This window comes from Vulpes lagopus, chromosome 9 (assembly GCF_018345385.1).
Source record: "Vulpes lagopus strain Blue_001 chromosome 9, ASM1834538v1, whole genome shotgun sequence".
In the NCBI taxonomy this organism is placed as follows: domain Eukaryota; kingdom Metazoa; phylum Chordata; class Mammalia; order Carnivora; family Canidae; genus Vulpes; species Vulpes lagopus.
The window spans coordinates 35,228,839-35,243,952 of record NC_054832.1 but is presented as its reverse complement, the minus strand read 5'-3'; positions in this window follow the sequence as shown (position 1 = coordinate 35,243,952).

Sequence of the window (15,114 nt, the reverse complement as noted above, 5' to 3'; positions counted from 1 at the left end):
CCTGTGAATATCTCTTGAGCCATATATTGTGCTGGAAATAGGGATGGGATTGTCAACAAGGCAAGCTTGCTCCTTGCCCTTATGTAGCTTGTATTCTGGGGGTAATTTGAGGTATGAGTGAGTTACCATGTCTGGCACGCTGTGACCTCAGTAAATGTCTGCTCTCCTCCTTTGCTGTAATTCACCCCATTGTGCTCCAAGTTCAACTATTAAGCTGATCACATAAAATTGACAGTTTTAGAATCAAAATGGGTAAGGAGCAGCAATTGCATATGGTCTGAGATAGCATGAAAAGGGAGAAGGCCTGCCTTGATTTAAAGCAGTAATAGTAGCGGGATCCCTGGGTGGCGCAGCGGTTTGGCGCCTGCCTTTGGCCCAGGGCGCGATCCTGGAGACCTGGGATCGAGTCCCACATCGGGCTCCTGGTGCGTGGAGCCTGCTTCTCCCTCCGCCTGTGTCTCTGCCTCTCTCTCTCTCTCTGTGACTATCATAAATGAATAAAAAATTTAAAAAAAAATTAAAAAAAAAAATAAATAAAGCAGTAATAGTAGCAACAACCTCCCAGTGGAGCTCCCAGTGGCACTGTTTTTCTTGACTTCCCAGGAAGGCAATTCCACCCCTTGCTTTGTTAAACCTGGTTCTAAAAGCAAGGCATCAAAACAGACTGTTGAATGCTCACTGAGGTAGAAAACCAGAGCCCAACAGCAGCGTCCCACACTAGGAGCCAACAGGTGGGAACAGGGGAATGGCAGGTGAAACAGCAAACAGAGATAGGCTGGCTGGCTCGCTGCCCACCTGGACAGACTGACCGACCAGACAGCCTTATCCCAGAGCAGGAGAACACTGCTGGCCTTTCTCCCGGAAGCCAATCTAATGAAGAGACAAGTGCTCCAGAAAAAAACAGTGCCTATTTGAATCCAAGTGAGGGGGACGCCCAGAAAAATGTACTTTGCCCAAAACTAATTTTTCTTCTGTAAAAATTGGGCAGCTCAAAGAATTAGAATCTGCTAATTTCTAAATGCCCCCACATAAGCATTTGATTATCAAATCTCATTAATAGTGCTCTCAAGGACAATTACCTATCATTATGGATGTATTGCTTTACACTTTTAATTAGGATGATAATGTCCAGTGTAAATAAAGCCTTCTATGCTAATTTCAATTGTGCACAATGAATAGACTTCTTTTCTTTTTCTTTTTTCTTTTCTTTTCCTTTTCCCTCCTTTTCCCCTAGGGTTCTCTGGACTGAATTTACTCTGGTTCTTGAAGTGTGGCAAAAGTAAACAAGATTTTGTTTGGATTCTACTCTTCAATTTCTCTGGACTAAAACACACAAAAGTGCCAGAAAGTTATCCCAATGAAAATAATTATGAGACTAGTATGAGACTAGTTTCAGAAAATGTTATAGAACAAAACAAAACAAAACAAAACAAAATCTAGAGGTTTTTATAATCAAAGAGTTGGGTGGGAGAATAACTGACTTATTTCCAATTGCTTTGTATTTCCACAGAATGGTAAACAATTTAAAAATTCATGTTAAGCATGCCTGGGTGGCTCAGTGGTTGAGCGTCCGCCTTTGGTTCAGGGCATGATCCTAGCATCCCGGGATCGAGTCCCACATTGGGCTTCCTGCATGGAGCCTGCTTCTCGTTCTGCCTGTGCCTCTGCCTCTCTCTGTGTCTCTCATGAATAAATAAATAAAATCTTTAAAAATATTTTTATTTAAAAAATAAAAATTCACATTAAATTTTAGCTAAATGGGTATTCAAGTCATTACAAAAAGGATCCCACATGGTAGATTAAATACTTCACATGATTACATCAAATTCAGTTACAAGAACTAAAAATAATCTATATAAAATTTCTGAAAAATGAGATGAAATAAAGAATACACACACTCACAAAGAAATAAAAATCATTGAAATAAGTGACTTTAGTCTTTCCTTGTGGCTCTTAGTGATCTTCATCTAGTTAGTGAGAATTGACTAATCTTTGGAGAATGTGCTAATGGTCCCCAGGGTACAGGTGTCCCTCACCTGACAGAGCCAGCTTGTCTCTGGAGAAACCGCTGGGCTGGCGGAGAGCAGTCAGGAATGGATGCCACGCCTCGCTTAGAAGAACAAGAACATCTCCCCAGTCTGTTCTGAATGCTGTTCTGAGGCTAAAAATAGAGCAAGACTTATTAATGGGTTTGAAGTTTGAGAGCGGAGTGGAAAATAACTCGTAACAAAAATGCCAACTTAGGTGGTTAAGATTGAATGATTATTGTATTCTTTCTCTCTACAGTGCTTATTGAAATGAATTCCATTACTTTTGCAGTGAAAAACTAGGAAATAAAAAATATGTGATGCTATTGGGGTGCCTGGGTGGTTCAATTGGTTATGTGTCTGGCTCTTGGTTTGGGCTCAGGTCATGATCTCAGGGTTGTGGGATCCAGCCCTGCTTGGGGCTCTACGCTCAGTGAGGAGTCTGCTGGAGATTCTACTTCTCCCTCTGTCCCTCTCCCTACTCATACACAAACTCTCTCTCAAATAAATAAATAAATCTTTAAAAAATATATAATGATACTATATAGGGTAACTAAAAAATACTATCTTAATTGGCTTATTTAAGGGAGTTTTATAATTGTTTTGATGATTTACTCCTGATCCCTCAGTTGAATAACTGTTTATTTTTGTGTACCATATCCAGGTGGGATTTATTCTAGGAATGCCAGGCTAATTAAATATTCAAAAAGCAATTAACAATCAACCCATCATACCAAAAGGCCAAAGGAGGAAAATCATATAATCACATCAATAGATGCAGAAAAGGTATTTGACAAAATCCAACACCCTGAAGAACAGTTTAACTTAATTAAGGCTTCTTGTTGCCCCAGGGAAAGGATCCCCTTCTTCCTCTCATTGCTTTTCTTTCTTTTTTTTTTTTTTTTTTTTTTTGATTTAGAAAGTGGTCCAAAATCTTTAGGGATGAGTCAAACTTAACCAAAGCCATGTTGGTCCAAACTCCTATCCAGATCTACTCTATTTAAGAATGTTGGATAGCAGGAAGCGTAGTCAGGTGACATTCCTGGGTGGAGTGCTAGCTAGTTGCCAAGACAGGAGAAGGCCACTAAGAGACTTTTTGGCAGGCAAGGTGAATGGACTGGACAACGGCCAGCATTTTCCATTTGCACCTCACCAGAGACATAACTGTCCTGACAGTCTGAAAGGCCCCTGTAGTGACCTCTGTTGGCTTTTTCTATTGGGACTGTATTCCTCTTCCCAGCATTGCCTTGGGGACCCTTCCCCTTGTCCTCATGGATACCATTTTGGTGGGTCTATTGGTCAAGGTGCTGGGGTGGGCAGGCAGGAGGCCATTTGGCCAGAACTAGGCCAGTTAGATGTTTTCTCTCTGGGATCTGAGTCTTGAGGTAAGGGGCAGAAGACAGTGTGCCAGCCTTGTGAGGAGACCATCCACCCATTCCTGCTGACTCAGAACCTGAGAGTAGCCCAGTTTTTGTCCCTCCCGAGCCTGAATATTTGGATTTCTTCTTAAATCTGTCAGTTATTTATATGTTTCCACTGAAATCCATTTCTGGCCAAAGTATCCAGAACTAATTTCTTCTGATTGAATCTTCAGAGACATAACTCATCCGGTCTGTGTGTGCACACATGCGTGCATGCACTCATATGTGTGTGTTTTGCCCTGGAAGCAGGGTCTGTTCTCTGTATTCTTAGTCAATCATATAACAAATACATATTCAGTCTACTACATATATTCCTTTCACTAACATCTAGGTCACTGAGCTAGAAACAGAAAGTGAAAAAAGGAGTAAGAGTCACTGTTTTGCTTTGAAGCTATGGAGTGTGTGTGTGTGTGTGTGTGTGTGTGTGTGTGTGTGTGTGTTTATGTGTTGCCAGGAGAAGAATCCCACCAACTTACCACACCACATTTTAGAAAGTGCCTTTTGGATTATGAGCCCAGTCCTTCTAAATTGGTGGCATTGGGGTTGGTGTGGGGAGTGGTAGCTATTTCTCCTGCATGCTGCAAGGTGAACACTTGATCTAATCTAGACCAATCATATTTTTATCCTAGAAACTTAGAATGGGAAGGGACAAGAGGAGTGGGAGAGAAGGAGAAAGAGAGGAGGGCCAAGAGGGAGGTTGAGAGAGAGTCAGTGGGTTTCTTCCATTTGGGTCAACCATAAAAACTTGAGTGGAATGGGAAGTCATCTTCTGCCCATCGAGTGGATCGATAGCAGAGCAAGGTAGTATGCCAAGAAAGAAGAACCATCAGAACCATCAGAGAGAGACCAGGAGGAGAGGCAGTGAGAGGGTGCCCCGGGCTCTCTAACCACACAGCAATGGGCCACAGCTCCTTTCTGAGACTATCTGCACATCTGCCTTTGGATTCTGTGATCCCTGGACCCCAATAATGTATTCCCACTGGCAAAACAAGTTCAAATACTTGCAACTCAGAGTTCTAATTAGAATGACATTCTCTAAGGGTAAGAAGAGACAAGAGCCTTGTAGATGTTGCTTGTACATAGTAGGTAGTAGCATTTCATTCCCCTTTCATTAGAACACCACAGAACATTCACCTTTCCTTGCATCCCTAAATGCTACGGTAGGTCTTATATTTCAAATTGTGCCCTTCGCTGACTCCTTTAAGTGAGATTAATTGAATTCTGTTTCATAATGGAAAATAACTATATACAAATGCAAGTTCCTGTTTTTTATATTTAAGGTAACTAACTACTCCCAAGATACTTGTAAAATTAGATATTGCAATATTGGCATATTATGCTTTCGTTGCTGTGTTCTACTGCAGCTCAATAGCCTCCATTTATATGTTCCATGAACACAGAACATATTATCACCACAGACTAAGATTTGAAGCCAGTCTGACATTCACATTGCCCTTCACAAGGACACCATCAGAGGTCACATGGTGAATTTTACCAATATAGGCTGATAACTGCACAGGACATAAAACCAAATCTTTTCCTATGACAGTTGCCATGACTAAGAATTCTTTGATCCCATTTAAATTCTCATTGACATCATTCATTAATAGAGCTACCTAGAGGGTACTGTTTATACCTGTGCACTCACCAATAGAATATACCACTAATTATTTTATTTATTTATTTTTAAATTTTATCTAATTTATTCATGAGAGACACAGAGAGAGAGGCAGAGACATAGACAGAGGGAGAGGCAGGCTCCATGCTGGGAGCCCAATGTGGGACTCGATCCGGGGACTTTGGGATCACGCATGGGCTGAAGGCAGGAGCTAAACCGCTGAGCCACCCAGGGATCCCATTGGCCTCCATTTTTTATCTTTATTTTGTATCTCACCTTGTTTAGAACCTAGGTGGGAAAAAAATGCAATCTATTGGAGGGTTCTTTGGCAGTCCCAACAAACCATTCTTCTCATTTTTCCAGTCCTATTTTGCACGTGCTAAGAGCTCCAGTTTCTCCCAGTTGCTAGTTAGGGCAGATGTATTTTGCTACATTCAGAAAATACTTTCATAAACTCACATCTGCAAAAAGTTTAAACATCCTGACGTCAAATTCATAACTGCATTCTGCAGCAACGTCATTGACTTTATTCACACATTACAAAAAACTCTTGAAATGTTTATCCTCTTTTTCAGTTTGGCAATGTCTTCATCCTGTATGGTCTCATTTATCCTAGTTCTAGTTACAGGTTTCTATGACAATGACTAATTTGTGTTCTTTCGATAGTCATTCTTTATGTAATAAACACAGCAATATACAATTCTTGTCAGAATCCTCCCTATCCCCCCGAGGGCTGCCAGTTTGCCTATTATCAGAGGCAATAAGGAGCTCCTAACATGACTGGACACAGATGGCTGTCAATGCCATGTAATTTGTGGGAGCTGGGATTGGGGCCTCTCTTTGGGGACAGGCTGTTCCTTTCACAGGGCTGAGATGCCTGGAGCCCAGAACAGAGAGGGTAGGGAGGTGGGCTGATCCTGGCTAAGGACCCATTTTGCATTTCACCCCTAAGGCAACCAAGCACCAGTGTACTCACCAACGCTATCTCCCAGGTTTCAAACTGGCAAATTCCATTCTCAGACTTTCCTTCCCTTCCCTTTTCATTCCTTCCAAATCTGCCCATCCTCACTGTTGGTATTTTTTTAAAGTACAAAAGTTTAGTCTCAGTTCAGATTCTGTAGACCGGTGGATACTTGGTTAATTCCTACCAACCAGGGGACACAACTAACATCTGAAACAAGAAAGACACAATCAGATTAAAAAGGCAAAATGTCTGTGGCAAAATATAGCAGCGAGGAAAAACAAAAAAGGATTTTAATTATTGTGGAGAAAATATAACCATTGCAGAATCCAAAATGAAGGCTGCTTTTTATAGGAGACACAGAATGCTCTAAGCTCTCCTGTAAAATTGAGTTGATACTCTTAAGAAGCATGCACACCAACAGATTACACAGTGTCCTCACACATATACAAAACTTTTACAAGCCTTTGTTTTAATGAATTATTAAAAGCAAGTTTTTGAGTGTATTATATATGTTTATTAATTTTTTGAATATTCACTTTTTGGATTTGCTTGTTCAAGTTTATTGGCTCATTTGCCATTGGATTTTCTTTTCTTTTTTGGGGGGGTGGGGATTGTCTTTTTCTTATGGATTTATACAAATCTTTCTTTTTCTCTTTCACTCTTTCTATCCTTTCTCTTTTTCTTTTCTTGTTTCTTTTTCTTTTGGTCTATTCCAAGGTCATGAAGGTATCTCTCTGTGTTATCTTCTAGAAGGCTTATTGTTTTACTTGTAACACTTAAAATTACAATCCACCCGGAATTAACTTGTTTTATGTAAAGTAAAGGTTAAGTTCCTTCCTTAATTTAGATATCTTATTGGCCCAGATTCATTTTTTTAGAAGACCATCCTGTTCTTCCTACACTGCATAGAGCTTTGTCATAAGTGAAGATGTGTGAGACCATTCTGTCCATTTGTTTCTTGGGTTTGTTTCTTTTTCCCTAAGCTTTAAAAATTACCCATATGTGGAAGGCAGTATCTATGATGGCTCCAATGAATAGCAGGTGGAGACCTCCTTGATATTCATATCCTGGTTTCATTCTCTCCTACGCTGCACCAAGATTGGTTTGTGTGACAAGAGAAGGAAAAATGAGGTTGTAAAAAATGCAGATGCTTCTATTTCCTTCTCTCTTTCTCTGTCACTTGTTCTAGGGGAAAGATGTCATCATTTGAGGATACTGAGACATCCTTGTAGAGAGATTAACATGGTAAGTAACTGAGCCTTCCATCCAATAGTCCATGGCACAACCACGTGAGAGAATTTGGAAAGAGATCCTCTAGCCATTGGATGACTGCAGACCTAACTAATGGCTTGACCACAACCTCATGAAAGACCTTGAGGTAGAACCACCTGGCAGACCTGCTCATGGTTTCTAAACCTTCAGAAACCAAGTGAGATGATGTATGTTGTTTTAGTCTGCTATATATTGGCAGTTTGTTTCACAGCAATTGATAACTAATATACCATTGTTTCATTTTAAAATGCTTATGCATTCAAAAATACAAACAGAACTCCTAAATTGTTCTTTATGAGTTGCTCCTGTTGAAATGTCAAAGGCATTTTTAAAGCAGAGAATTGTCAAATAATTAATGCCTTACATGCCATAAATTTACAGGCAACTCTGACTTTGAGCACACTGTCGTTACAAAAACTATGTAGCAGCAGCTGACAGAATGAAAAAAAAAAAAAGCAAGATTAAATCTAAGATGCCAGGATAATTTCTGAAGATCCTTCCTTCTGGACTATTGATGATTCTGATGGAAGCCTAATCCTTTAAAATCCTTAGAATCAAGAGCAATCACCTATCTTCTCCCTTCTTCTCTTTTTTATTCCTACACTGACAGTCTTTTTGAAAAAAAAAAAAAAAAGAATCTATTTATTTTTAAGTAATCTGCCCAATGTGGAGCTTGAACTCACAACCCCAACATCAAGAGTTGCACACTACTGACTGAGCCAGCTAGGCAGCCCTCCAGTCTTGAGGTACTTGAGTTAAACTGCTTTGAATACTCACTAGAAAATTCAGTGAGTGCCTAAGAGACAATGTACACAGCTGTTCACCTGGAACAGAGTCGATGAAGGGGCCTGTTAGAAAGCAAAACTGAGAAAAGAAAGTTGATGTCCTTTCTTTCTTGGCCCATAGAGCTGGGATAAGCAATACATGATTCTCCATGGGCTGGCCTTATTTTCTACAAGTCTTGTGTGCTCATTCTCTGCATCTCTGACTCCAAGGCCTGGCCATGAACTTGCTCCTGATAATTTGTGAGGCTTCTTTGTTCCTGGGGACCTACCTAGCTTTGGGGAACCTGTTTTCTCATCCAGTTTCTTTCTGCTCCCTTTTCTTTCTTGGTTTGGGCATCACCTGATATTTTGGGAAAGGAATTTCCTGTTGCAAATCTGGTCCTTAGGAACTTTATCCTTAGCTCTGTCCTCACTGGCTCCCAGTAAAGAGTTATATCATTTTCCTTAAGTGTCATATTTTCAAATTGAGTGCCCCCCCCCCATACGTGTGCACACACACATACACACACAGACCTCTGTAGCTCTCACACATTCAGAGGCCGATGAAGCATGGAGACCTCAGCCAGACCCACATATTCTGGTTGTTGAAAGCCTTGTTTAAAGCCCTCCAAACCAGGCAGCCTGGGTGGCTCAGTGGTTTAAACTCCTGCCATCCGCCCAGGGAGTGATCCTGGAGTCCCAGGATTGAATCCCATGTCAGGCTCCCTGCCAGGAGCTTGCTCTTCCCTCTGCCTGTGTCTCTGCCTCTCTCTCTCTCTCTCTCTCTCTCTCTCTGTCTATCATGAATGAATAAATAAAATCTTAAAAAAAAATAAAATAAAGCCCTCCATACCCACCTCCACCTGTCCACTCCTTTCTCTGCAGCATTACAGCTAGACAAAAATGGAAATTGGGTTCTGGATTTTGTTGCTTTTTTAAACAAATTTTTGCTTATTAAAAAAGTAAGCTCACATGGCAAGTAGAGAAACAGTACAATGAATCCTCTCATACCCATTTGCCTAAATTCAATAATTATGAAAGATTTTGCCACATTTGCTTTATCTAATCTTTTTCCACTTCTTGTTGAATTATTTTAAAGCAAATTTCAGATATCATGTCATTATACTTCTACATATTTCCCCATACATTTCTGAAATGTTAGTTGTCTAAATCAAGATCCAAACGAGGTCCACAAATTACATTCAGTCATTTGTCTTTTAAAGATTTATTTATTTATTCATGAGACACACACACACACAGAGAGAGAGAGAGAGAGAGAGAGAGAGAGAGAGAGAGAGACATACATAAGCAGAGGGAGAAGCAGCCTCTTCTCAGGAGCCCAATGCAGGACTCGATCCGGAATCCCAGGATCACGACCTGAGCCAAAGGCAGCTGCCCAGCCACTGAAGCAGCCAGGCATCCCTCATTTGTCTTTTAAATCATTTTAATGCAGATTCCTCCTCTCCCAACCCCACTTTTTTTCCCCCATGTCATTGACTTGTTGCAGTGAATCTGTTTCTTATTGGCTTCCCAATAGTCTGCATTTGCCTCTTTGGCCTTTTGGGGTGTCCTTAAATTTGTTTCCCTATTTTCCTTATTTCCCAAGGCTTGATAAAATTTGGCTTCATTTTTAGTCAATAACACCTCGAAAGTGGTGCCATAGACAGTGGTACTATGCCTCAGAAGGCTCATAGAGTCTGCTTGTTCTACTTTTAGTGATGCTAAGACTGATCAATAGATTTAAGGTGGTGACCACATAATAGCTCATTCTAAAGTTTCCCATTAGCCATTCATCATATTAGTTTAGTTGGGATCCATTGATGATCCCAAGGGAGTTTTGAAGAGGAATCTTTGCTACAAAGACCTGGCCCACTGGTTACAATTTACTTATACAAATCAATTGTACAGTTGACCCTTGAATAACACAAGTTTGAACTGCACATGTCCATCTTATGCAGATTTTTTTATAAATACAGCATAGCACTATAAATGTATTAGCTCTCCTTATGATTTTATTAATAACATTTTCTTTCTCTAGCTTCATTTACTGTGAGAATACAGTGTATAATACATGTAACATATAAAATATGTGTTTATGTTATTGGTGGGGCTTCTGATCAACAGTAGGCTACTAGTAGTTAAATTTTGGGGGAAGCCAAAAGTTGCACATGAATTTTTGACTACACTGGGGGTTGGCGCCCCTAATCTTTCTGTTATTCATTCGTTTAAAGATTTTTATTATTTATTTATTCATGAAAGACACAGAGAGAGAAGCAGAGACACAGGCAGAGGAAGAAGCAGGCTCCGTGCAGGAAGCCTGATATGGGACTCGATCCTGGGACCCCGGGATCATGACCTGAGCCAAAGGCAGGTGCTAAACCGCTGAGCCACACAGGAATCCCTCTTTGTGTTGTTCAAGAGTCACTGTACTTCTTTGCCCTGAACCCCCAAAAGATATGGCTGCCACTCATGGCTATATCTCCATGCTCTAGACACATGCTCCATAAATATTAATGTGCATATGAATCTTGTTAGAATATAGATTCAGTTCAGGAGGCCTGAGACTCTGCATTCCTAATAAGCCCTCAGGTTATTCCAATATTACTGATCTGTGGTTACACTTTATGAAGCACGGTCCTAGTGTACCTCTAACATCTAATATCTCACAGGAACCAGAAGGAGCTATAAGCCACTCGGAGATTTTCAAGAAATTTCCTGATGATATATGACAACTGGCCCTAAGTATTAGAGAGAACCTCAGAACTGGACAACACTATAGGGCTCTCTTCCTGGCAAATCTGCCCTTTTCTTTCTTTCTTTCTTTCTTTCTTTCTTTCTTTCTTTCTTTCTTTCTTTCTTTCTTTCTTTCTTTCTTTCTTTCTTTTTTATCTGCCCTTTTCTAACTTGGAAAGTACCACACGGGACCAGTCATGGCCTCAGAAGTCTTCCATATTTGACTTCTGTCTCCAACGTAAGAGCTTATGACCATCTCCTTCCTGCTGGGTTGGACCACCTAGACTTAGTTATCTCCTTGTCCTCTCTTCATGCACATCTCTGCCTGAAGCTCTGCAACTAGAGATGGGAACAGTACAGTGAAAGTTATACTGTGTTCTGGTTTTCTCCTAAACCTAGTATTCTGAGAAGGGCATGGACCAGTATGCGACACAGAGACCAACCTACTATCTCCACAGTACCCTGGGAAATGTCAGGGCTTTCTGCCAGAGCCACTCAGGAAGAATTGAGATCATGTGATGCAGGGGATGGAGGAAGCTGTATCAAGATTAGGGCAGATAACAAAAATAAATCATCCCCATCAAACAAATGCTACTGGCACTTGCCCTAGATTTTTTACAGTCTGAATCTCAGGGCTCCCAACTGGCCTTCACTGATGCATGTGTCTTGGCTTGATATCCTAGATCATGGCCTACTTTTAGTATTACCTTTTGGCCCATGTACTCAAGTTTCCTCCAAATACCCTTTCTGCCATTTTTGCTCCACCTCCCAATTTTCATTCCTGGTCTGTGACTCTGCTCACACTTGTGATTTTGGATAAGGACAGTTCCCTCTAGTCTGTAGCCCTGCAAATCTCACATTGGACCACATTCAACTTGGATTTCCTTAGCAGAAGACAAGAGTAGCTGGATTTAGGCAATTGGACTTAGATTGGGGTAGGTCTCAATTCATAGATTAGATTGGATTAGATTACCCTATGTGTACTGCAGAATTGCTGAAGGTTTACAAACAAGGAAGGGACAATCTCATGATATTAGGAAATTTGAATATATTTTTCCAGGTTCAGACATTTTCAAGAGTATGTTGAAGCATCAACAGTGAGCATGCCTCATTAAAAATCTCAGAGAGAACATTTTGTTCTGCTGTTGCCCCAGCCATGGTCTCTAGGTTCCCATTTTGGCATTTTCCCTTGGGTAAATGTCCACCTCTTTTCAGTTTATTTATAGTTCATTTAGACCATCAAAGCAATAATCATTCCCCAAATAGGGAGTGATGCTCTGATGATCAGTGGGATACATGAAAAGAATTTTTATATGAAAGTGAACATGAAGAGAATGGTATTAATATAATACCCGACAACTACCCTTCCATTTTCTCCATCAAATCAGTTTGTGTTATTTCCTTCAAAATTTTGCCTAAGTATTTTTCTTCTATGAAGTCATTCTTGACTAAATCTACCACATTTTTAAAAAAAGATTTTATTTATTTATTCATGAGAGACACAGAGACACAGCAGAGGGAAAAGCAGGCTCCATGCAGGGAGTGGGACGTGGGACTCGATCCAGGGTCTCCAGGATCAGACCCTGGACTGAAGGCAGCCCTAAACCCCTGAGCCACCAGGGCTGCCCTTTTTTCTCTTTTTAAGCAAAGGCCAGTCTCCCAATTCTTTCTTGCTAAGATAACCCTTATTTGTTCAAATGTTGAGTGGAGATTCCTTGATCTCGTGGAAGGTGGATACAGCTCCTGATCTATACTGGTCATGTGACCCAGTGCTGATCAATGAGATATAAAGGGAAGTTTGATGAGGGATTCTGGAAAAGATTTTCATGACTGAAGTGAGTGCCCTGCCTACCTTTTTCTTGCTTTTCAATTTGGTTGTATATGATACTTTTTACTTGAGAGGTAGACAAGCACAAGGACACTGAACCCAACCTCTGAGTTATGGAGTTGCCAATCTGATGCTAGCAATCACCTCCCCCTGTTCATCCTAACTTTTTATCACATAAGATAAATTAACCAGTCTTGGGTAAAAGCCCCTGCTAGCTGGCTTCCCTTTGACTTGCTGTTGAAAGCATTCTTAACTATTATAATTACCTATCTCATAGAGTACTGTTGAAACTTAAATGAGGAATCCAGTTTAGCACCTAGAATATAGAAGGTACACCATATATACTCCTGGAATTCACTTATTTATTCAACATTGCAGGTGAAAGCACTCAATTTGATATCTCTCTCAATCGAAGTCCCTTGACCATGGAATAGTTGTAAGATGGGAAGGATGCACATAATTCAGAGTATTTGTCATTTATTCATTCATCCCATATTTACTAAATGCTAGGTAAGGTATTAAGCTCTGGGGAAACAATGATAAGCCTAAAATAGGCATAATTTCTGTCCTCCTGGAGCTTAAAGTGTAGTGGAGACAGATGGCCAATGATCAAACATCACTCAAGTAAATGTGAAATTACAACTGTGATAAGTGGTTTCAAGAAGAGGAGCATGTTGATCCTCATTAATAAATAATGGAGAAATGCATCTTCCCAATATAACTACCCTGAATCTGAGAGAGAGAGAGAGACTTCCCTGATGATGAAGTCCTGACCTGAGGGGAAGATAGGAGCTAGTTAGATAAAAGAGAAAAGAGAGTCAAGGTTTAGGGAGGTAGAGTAGTAAATTCAAAGACCCTGGGCAAGAAGGAACAGGATCTCTTTGCACTTTTATGTTTAAATTTTATTTTTATCAAAATTGTATAACCATGTAGACATGTGTGTATAAGGTATGTATATATATATATATATAATGATATCCATAGCTTTGTCAGCCAAATAATTACATTAAGTAATAATATAGACTATTACATTGATTAATGCATATGAAAAATAGCAGTCCATGCCTCATCCCACCCCACTGTCCAATCCCACTCCTAAGAAGCAATCTATTTTTATGAGCTTTCTTTTTAAAATTCTAGCATTTACTTCCATATTTCTAAATAATAATGCTGATTGGCTGACCCAGAATATATTTCCATTTTTTTCTTTCTTGCCTGCCTCCACCTTAGGGTTTGGGAAACCGAGATACCAATCTTTCCAGCCACTTTTGCAGAGAGGGATGACTGTGTGACCCAGTTTTTGGTTAAGGACACAAACTCATACTGGCAGCTTCTTCTTCTTCTTCTTCTTCTTTTTTTTTAAGATTTTATTTATTTATTCATGAGAGACACAGAGAGAGAGAGGCAGGCAGAGACATAGGCGGAGGGAGAAGCAGGCTCCATGAAGGGAGCCCGATGTGGTACTTGATCCCAGGACCATGGGATCACACCGCTGAGCCACCCAGCCGTCCCATACTGGCCAATGTCAGCGAGGGAATTGCTTTCCTGATACATGGTACCACTGAGGCTCACACCATCTCTTTCCTCTTCTTACTGCCTTAAACATAATGGTTAAAGTTGAAGGGGTCCTCTGTATCCACAAGAAAAAGGCCAAGAGACTCTCAGAGATGTCAAAACAGAGCATCAGAACTGAAGCAAGCAGCTGCTAACTCTCAGATCTTTTTTCTTTAAAGTGAAGAAAACGAAATTTTATTTTTCTAAATCACTATTAATCAGCCTTGATGTTACTAGCAGCTCAAGGCATCCCTGACTCAGTATTTATGTCGCTAGTTTGTGATTTATGAGATTTAGGCAACAACTATTGACTTTCTGTTATAGTAGATGAGGACATCACTCTCCGTCAAGACCTGCCATTTCCTCCTCCCCCACACGACACCACTGTCTTCCTCCCTCTACCTTCCTGATTGAGTTTTATCAACAGTTTTAATAAATTACCATTCAGTAACTCCATTACTATGATCACATGAATATTATTTGCTGTCAAACCAAGTATATACTAAGATTAGTATGATAGTATTTCCATTCTTGCATAATTTCTTTCCCCCTGGAGCTACTGAATGCTAACTATGTATTTTGTTTTCTATGGCTTTCCACACCCTCAAAAAATTTCTCAATATAACTTTCCACAATGTTAAATGTAATCGTTGGGTTCCACCTCCTCCTGCCACCCAGAGACCTCTGTTGAAAGAGGGTTTCATTGCTCTCTGAGCCTGCTACAAAGCCACCATTCTGACATCCCTCGAACTGCCTCTTCTGCTGACTCCCCTATTTTCTGAGTTTTAAGACTATCTTTCTTGGTTCTGTCTCATTCTCCTAATTTCTAAAGGAGTACATTGTCCAAATTTTTCTGAGAAAGAGTGCATGAGAGGCACTTTTGAGACTCCATTTCTGAAGTTGAATTTCATCCTACTTTTATACTTCATTGAT